General features: G+C 35.8%; 1 long non-coding RNA gene across 3 annotated transcripts in view; it reads left to right on the top strand.

The window, feature by feature from the left end:
• LOC117290769 overlaps positions 1-7,885 on the top strand; it is a 33,345-nt gene extending 25,460 nt beyond the window's left edge. The window contains exons 1-7 of one of the 3 annotated variants that reach the window (XR_004519074.1): positions 1,988-2,070; positions 3,046-3,128; positions 3,669-3,774; positions 4,543-4,667; positions 5,117-5,222; positions 5,871-5,974; positions 6,423-7,885. This is a non-coding gene — a long non-coding RNA (uncharacterized LOC117290769). Of the gene's footprint in view, positions 1-1,987; positions 2,140-3,045; positions 3,129-3,668; positions 3,775-4,542; positions 4,668-5,116; positions 5,223-5,870; positions 5,975-6,422 lie in introns of those variants that run through there. The other 2 variants (XR_004519075.1, XR_004519076.1) reach the window with 2 other exon arrangements.
• The last annotated feature ends 418 nt before the right edge of the window (positions 7,886-8,303 follow it).

Below are 8,303 nucleotides of genomic sequence, written 5' to 3' on the forward strand. Positions count from 1 at the left end.
CGATTGTGCAAAAAGTAAGTTTTCAAAACTCAGCCTCCAAAAGTTTTAAAAACAAAGACTATAATAGCAAACTCACACAAGCGGAACACAGTCCTTCTTTTCTAAGGGCCCGTAGCACTTGGGCATGCTTTTAAAAGAATTTAGTGCAAAATACGTTTCAATTTGGAGAAGTTTCGGACGACATAATTCGGTAGTTCTAACCTGCACATTTCAACAATGTCGTCTGCGCACCGAATAATTTGAGTCAACACATGTTTTTTATTTTACTTTTCGGCCTGCGGGTTGTGTTGTAAAATCCAACATTTCTTCAAATTCTGCGAATGAAAATTCTCTGCATCACTTTTATTTTCAAGACAACTAAAATCTCAACTCACCATTACACTTTTGTAGTAGTTTGAACTCGGAAATCCTGTGAAAAGCTGAATTTCTTGGAGATAAAAGACACGGAAACTTTTCAAAGTCCTAATTTTGTTCTTTGAAATGTGCAAATCATGCAGATTCTCACCTACGACCCCAGCCGGCGTCCTCCGTCCAGCCCCCAGCCAATCAGCAACCAGCTTTGATATTTGCATAACAAAGCCGGACCTTCTAGAATTTTCTTGCCCAACTTTTGTGACCATATAAGGTACTAAATGGGCGGGCCTTGCAAGGGATGAAACTATTTATTTTAAAAGGGGTGATCGGGTACGTCTTCTTGCATGGGTTAAACTCGTTTAATTATAAACCAGTGTTTACATGGTGAGATTATTATTGACTGATAATTAAGTGAACAATGACCCTAGCAGAAAATAGAAGACACAGAATAATAGAACTGAGATTTGTTGTCTTAAGGTATGGAGAATTTAGAAGTTGATCAATACCACCATCCGCTGAGAAGTAGGTATAACACCTGTTTTGATAGACACGTAGTGAGAAATTAAAAATTTATCAATTGGATTATACTATTTGTATGGTTTCAATATCTCAAATAACTTTTCTTTTTCCAAGACAGTTTTCTTCGCTCTTTACATAAAATAATTACTTTTTTAACAGATCAATCTTTAGTCGCTATCTGCCAATTTCCCAATTTGTTTTCGGGTAATTTCGTCAGTTTCTTTTCACCCCGTTGAACCCGACTCTTCCCTGCCATTGATCCCCATTATTATTATGGAAGGATACCCTTCCCCACGTGGGTGACCCAACGCTTCTCTGTCCCTACCAAGTAGTCTGTACACTTTCTGTACAGCCTTTTGTTAATTTGTGTTAGCATCTGAGAAGTCAGGGAAATGATCAACCAATGTTGTTGTTTTTGTTTTACACGTGTTTGACATACGATCGAAACAGGGGACTGATAAGCAGAAAAAATACAAACAAATTTAGTGGGGCACCAGTCAAAACCGTAACCTTTTCTGTGATTAGCAAGATTGTTTTCTTCGTAAAACAAAAGTTAGCTATAAACTAGGTCAAAGATCTACTATTAAAGTTCACGTTACATGACGCCCGACGATAGTTGATTATTTATTTATTACTTTTATTTATTTATGTAAGAACAATATTATTGAATGCCGGAATAATGAATACTCGAGAGTTCCAAGACTCCTCAAAATTGTTTTTATCAGAAAATACATTCAAATAAACCTTTTTTTTTAACAGCCGTGTTGATCCCAAGAGGGCGCAATACCGAGGTATGTGCACTTTCGTACCTAAAAGCACAACCAAATGCTTACCAGAATAAGGTTACCAGTCAAACTATTACGTGAGATGTACTATTTGCTGTGACTGGTACCCTGCTCATTGCTGCCTAGCAGAAGACATGGGCTTTCTCATTGATACTCCTTGCCAAAACAAAAAATGATCGATTTTTGCCTAGAATCGATTCCATGTTTTGTTATCTTTATGCTACTTTTGCCTATCGATTAGCGTTATGTTTTCAAAATTTAGTGTTCTTGAAAATATCGACTTTGGTAACCGGCGTGTGTTTCGGTTACTTTTATTATTCGGAAATCGGTATCATTGGGTCTGTTCTTCGCGCACTGACTATTTCCAACGACGAGGCGAGTATCGATGCGAAGTGAGCAATTTGAGGCCGAGGTAAATGTCAATTATTTCTTCATTAACCACCACTCTTCCTTCTTCTAAATGAATCGAACATATCTTCAGGTATTTCTCATTTGAAAAATTTAACTGATCTTTGCATAGGTTGTAATACTTCAACAAATTATGAGTTTATTTTTTAGGTAAGCGCGGATTCACTTTTTAAAATGCATTTCTCTTTAAATTCTCTTTTCAATGGTACTAAACTTGTGGGGTTCCTTTAAAAAAAACATGAAAAGTGCCGGCCTCCCTACTTACAGACAGAAAACAGAAATTGTGAAGCTTCAAATTGCCATAAATTCTCTATACTTTCAGCTATGAAGCTGATTTTTACACCATTGAATTTCTCTTTAAATTCTCTTTACAATGGTACCAAACTTGTGGGGTTCGTAAAAACAAACATGAAAAGTGCCGGCCTCCCTACTTTATGACTATCAAATAACTAAAAATAATTAAATAGAATGAATTAAACAATAGACAGAAAAACTTCCAGAATGTTTTGAGCAAATTACCAGCAGCTGAGCTCATCCTCCATCACCTAACGTCCTTCGATGTCAGTTTTTTTAATAACCAATATATCAAAAATTCAATAGCGAGTAGGCCTATACTCATGTCGATATATCAAAGGATGAAGCCAATTAAAAACAGTTCTAAAAAACAAAAAACAAAGACCGACATTTTTATAACTGGGTTTATACTTAATGATTTTTTGCCCCGCCATGCTCTGTTTTTTTCTTCTTCTACCAACAAAGAAAAGACGTGATTTCGTTGCCGCTTCTGCTCTCTAGGCAAAGAGAGAAAGTTAGCTCTCTGTATGATTGACACCATGTCCATAGGCATGCTCCTGTTTCGGTATAGTTTGTTTACACACAGAGGTACCAATAATATCATCTGCGGCTAAAACAGTATCTACATATTTTGATTAATATTAAAGGAAATAATTATTATATTATTTTTGTTTGCATGTTACAGGAACCAAGTAGATGTCTGAGACCTGGAGTTCCTAACAATGTACCAAGAGTCTGATAAATGAATTGCTCACTCCTTGATAAAAGGTAAGGGGAAACTCCTGAGTCCTGACATTAGAACAGCTGTTAGTTCATAAATCTATCATAGTTTCCTTCATTTCTTGGCAAACTTGCTACCTTTCTTCTATTGTACCTCCTACTGGCCACCGAACTGTAAAATTGAGTGAACTTTATGTTGGGGGTGGGGGAGGGAATTAATAGTGTTTTTGGGAAAATAAAATATCAAATTTTCCTTGCATCAAAATTTAACACCAAGAGTGATAACTAGTAAACACATAATGGTGGTGTGGGGGTTGTTTTGCTTTGCAAAGTTTGTCATAAAAAAAAACCCAAATGAAACCAAATTCATTTTTACCTTTTGGTTGTGTGGCAGCTGATCAAATTTGGGCAGCTTGTTGCAGCCGCTTTTAGCATTATTTTTGGTACAAGCTGATTCCGGTGTTATGGTTGCCATTATTCTAGTACACGAAGATTCACCCGAAAAAGAGTGGAATTGTGGAACCCTTGCTGCAGATGAAGAAAAACCACAACACACCTCTTTTACATAATTTCGTTCATTCTTGTTAGCTACAGACAGATGCCAATGTCGGATGAAGACTACCACTCCAAAAGTAGATGCATGATGTCCATGCTGCCCAGTGTCAAAGTACAACGATGTCTTCCAAAACAAAAGGTAAGAACCAGTTTCAACATGGAGGTTCAATAGTGTTGCTTATTTGGACTATTTAAATTCCTGGCCAAACATAGACCACTGAAAAAATGGTTTTATAAACGTACATGTTAAAGAATCAAGGATGTCTTCATCAACAGTTAAATTGAACAATATCAACAACCACATAATTTGAGATGCATCATTACAAGTGTTAAGTTCTTCTCTCTGTAGTTGTTATTGAAATTTGATTAAAACAAAACTTACCCACCCCCTTCAATTTTTTACTAGTGTTTTTTCTTGCCATTGGTGGCGCTTTTCAAGGTTCCCAGCACTAAAGACCCATAAAATCAAAAAGTGAAATTAACACTGAATTACCACTTCCTCGGAAAACCAGTGTAAAAGCAGTCTGTGTTGTGATGTAAAATTTGTCAAATCATGAACTTGAAGATTGTTTATCTCCGCTAATGTGAAACTTCCAATGCGTGTATCCAGACCTCACAGCGCTGTTTTGATGAAAACTCTGCATTTTGGCTGAGCTTGACACAAATCAAATTAATTGTTTTTTGTTTAATTGTGAACCCATTTTTAGATATATAGAAAGGAAAAAGAGTGTGTATAATTGTAAATCATTACACACTCAATTTTGTTTTAAAACAAAAGAACAAACATTTAAATCTTGCTTGAGGTGATCTTTATTGATAAATCTCAAACTACCCTTGTGCTTATTACTTGTTATTATTTTTACTGGCTAAATAAGGCGTTATTGTTTTATTTGTTTGTATGATATAGCGAGGGTTGTCATCTCCACAGAGATCTACTCATCAACCAAGTAGATGTCTGAGACCTGCAGTTGATGAGCTTCCTAACAATGTACAAAGAGTCTGATAAATGAGCTGCTCTCTCCTTGATAAAAGGTAAGGGAAACTCCCGAGTCGTGAACATTAGAACAGCTGTTAGTTCATAAATCTATCATAGTTTCCTTCATTAATTGGAAAACTTGCCACCTTTCTTCTATTGTACCTCCTACTGGCCACCAAACTGTAAAATTGAACGGATTGGGAGGGGGGGGGGGTGGTAAAGTATTCTAACACTTTAAAACCTGTGCCATTATTCTAGAACATGGAGTTTCATAATAAAAAAAGAGTATAATCGTCACCTGTTCGATTCCTCAACCCCCCCAACCCCCTACAACAAAAAGAAAATCACAGAAACATGGGCCATCTTTTTCATTTTGCTTGAACTGTTGAAATCAAGATGACTTGAACGCCGCCCTCAAATTGTAAAAGCCTTATCAAATTGTTGCCGCAGATGAAGATGCACAACAACACACCTCTTTTACAAGATATTGTTTATTTTTGTTTAGCTACAGACAGATGCCATTGGCAGATGAAGTCTACCTCTTCAATAGTAGATGCATGATGCACATTCTACCCAGTGTCAAAGTACAGCAAGGTCTTCCCTATCAACAGGTAAGAACCAGTTTCAACATGTGGGTTCATTAACTAATAGTTCAAAGTGTTGCTTTTTTAGACTTTTTATAATCTTGGCTCAACAAAAACCACAGACAAAAAGGTTTTATAAACATACAAGCTAGAGAATCGGGGCTTTCATTGTCATTAGTTAAATTTAATTATATGAACCAACATTAATTTGAGATTTTAGATGGCTCAAAATAATTTTGTTGAAACCAATTTGATTGAGTTTTACTCAATTGTATGTAATTATTACATGTGGCACTTATTATGTCCTTGAGCAAGACACTTAACAGTAAGCTTCTCTCCACCCAGGGGTAAATGGGTACCTGTGAGGGCAGAGTTGGTTCTTGTGATTGATTAGCTTAGTATTTGGCAGCACAGGCTGTATACTTCCCAGGGAGCTGAGATGGTTTAAGGAATAATTTAAGGCCAAGTGACCAGGGGTAATAATGTTGAAGCGCCATGAGCGCCACTACGTGACTGACCTGAGCGCTGAATAAAAAGCCTTTATTATTATTATTACTTTTAAAAATGTTGAAGTTGATCTTTAATGGTAAATGTTCAAACTGCCATTGAACTTTATTACTTGCTCTTACTTCAAATCTTAATAAAGCGTTATTGTATTTTTGTTTGCATTGATAGCTGGGGCAGTCATCAGACAGCGAGGGCAGTCATCTCCACAGAGATTTACTCATCCACCAATTAGATGCAGTTGATGAGCTTCCTAACAATTTACATTGAATCAGGTAAATAAACTGCTCTCCCCTTCCTTTATAAAAGGTTGCGGAAATTATTTTGCACATTACGAAGCTGATGGATCAATCATGAATCCTTTCCATTTTTGTTTTCATTACTTTTTTCACTACTTTGTCTTGATGGTTCATGCAATAGACCGATCCATTAGGCTCCGCCCTCCGTTGAAAACATTCCGCTCACGTGGCTGTTAAATATATCTACCCAAACTGAACTTTTCTTGGGGGGGAGGGGGGGATTTGGGAAGTAAACAATTTGAAAACAAAATTTACACATACCTCAACATAATGGCTGTTTCTTCAAATGCTTACATCTCATTGTTCGATCTCGATCATCTTTATCTTCTTCTTTTTTGAGTACATGAAAAAGTAAAATTACATTGTTTAATGTCACAGTCTAAATATACCTTAATAATAAACATTTGCTTGTCTTAATATGTAGATGGTGTCTACCTGTCACACATTTCCGAGACCTGCAACTGCGTGTAGTCAGCCCACTGTCTACATATCACCTGTTAATATGTGTGAGGGTTACGCAAGAGGAAGGTAAAATACCTGTGGTTGTTTTACACTAACATCAAAGGGTGGTCTGTTTTTGCAGCACTCATACCAACAGAATATCTCGTCACATACCACAACATTTTTGGGGATGAAATGCTGGCACCAGCCTAACCCGAAATGAGAGGTCTGTCCCTACAGATTGATTACAGATTTAAAAGATAGGAAACATGTTTTTGATTAACAAAACCCCTGTAACTGTACAAAATTACAATTTTAAATAATTAAAAAGGTTTTTAGTACAAACCATTGATATTTCTTCTCAAGTTAAACGATAAACTAGGAATGAAATTATTTCGCATCGTATGATGATAAGTAAAAGATCTGGAATGTGCTGTACACCATGCCTGACCTAAAACAAATTTACAAAATTTAGATCAGGCAAATCGACTCCAATTTATTTAAGGTACACTTTGGCAAAACTGGTGTGAAAATTTAAATGATGTATAAATGGAGTCATCATTAATGGATCACCATATTTTGATGACAAGGGCAAATTAAACGCCCCTAGTTATGGCTAGTTCATTTAATAATAATAAATAATAATAAAAAAACATAATAAAAGTGGCAATTTATAATGCGCCATGTCTGTCTAAAAGACACTCCTGACGCAGGAGAGATGCAGAAGCAAGATTGCAATGAGTTACATAGTTAAGCATAAATCAAAGTTTTTGACTTCCTTTTGTGTGTCCCGTTACATTTTAGAACACCTCAATGTTTCCATTTCACAGCATAAAAAAACTGATATCCTAAAGTTTAGTGTGTAGCAAATAACTCTCATTGCAATCTTGAAAGCTTCAGAGTTTGAGAGAAAAAGTAATATTATTGAAACCTCAAGGTCTTCAAGGCATTATATATATGAAGGAATCCTAAATGAGCAAGAAGCTTGTTGATTTCATTTGTAAGTAGACATGTTAATTAGTTAATGTCGGAGGCAGATGTATTCTAACATTCAAGTAAATGTTCTTGTAAAAAGTAAGTGTACCATTTGCAAGCAAGCACACACAATGTGTGTATTTTGAACTCACAAAGTTGGAGAAAAATGTATTGTTTCTCGGGGTGGAATACTTCTCGAAAGAGTGGCTTTAAGATTTCAGAAAGATAGTGGGTCTGGTATAGACTTTTGTTACCAGGAGGAAAAAACCTTATCTTAAAAACAGATTTCTTGCAAGGTACACTTATTTTACTCCACAACTTAAAGTTTCACAAAATTTTAAAGGTAGCTCATAACTCAATAATTATAAGTAGCCAGAATCTTTGTATTTAATGTTGTTGACTTAAAGACACTGGACACTCGTGGTAATTACTCAACATAATTGTTGGCATAAAACCTTACTTGCTTACGAGCATGGGAGTGCTGTTGATAGTATACAATGTTTTGAGGAACGGCTCCCTCTGAAGTAACATAGTTTTTGAGAAAGAGGTAAAATCTCACTCAAATCTTACGCAAGGTGTACAGTGCCTTTAAGAGGTATTATTTGCATAGTGGAAAAATATCTTAAAAGCAAATTATTATTTCATATTAATGAAAAGCTAGACATAAAAAAAAGAAGTTTTGCCTTATATGTGACTGGCTGACGAAACCCTAATCTCTGAGCCAATAAGTATTTTGATATTTTCTTGATAAATTAATTAATTGACCAAGTGGAAAAAACATCATTTAAAACCAACTACCGGACATTGTAGTTTCTTGACAGGAATACCTGATACGATGACAGAACTGTTGCACCATAATCAATTGGGCAAGAAAACATTCCTCATAGTA

Source organism: Asterias rubens, chromosome 5, assembly GCF_902459465.1.
Source record: "Asterias rubens chromosome 5, eAstRub1.3, whole genome shotgun sequence".
Classification (NCBI taxonomy): domain Eukaryota; kingdom Metazoa; phylum Echinodermata; class Asteroidea; order Forcipulatida; family Asteriidae; genus Asterias; species Asterias rubens.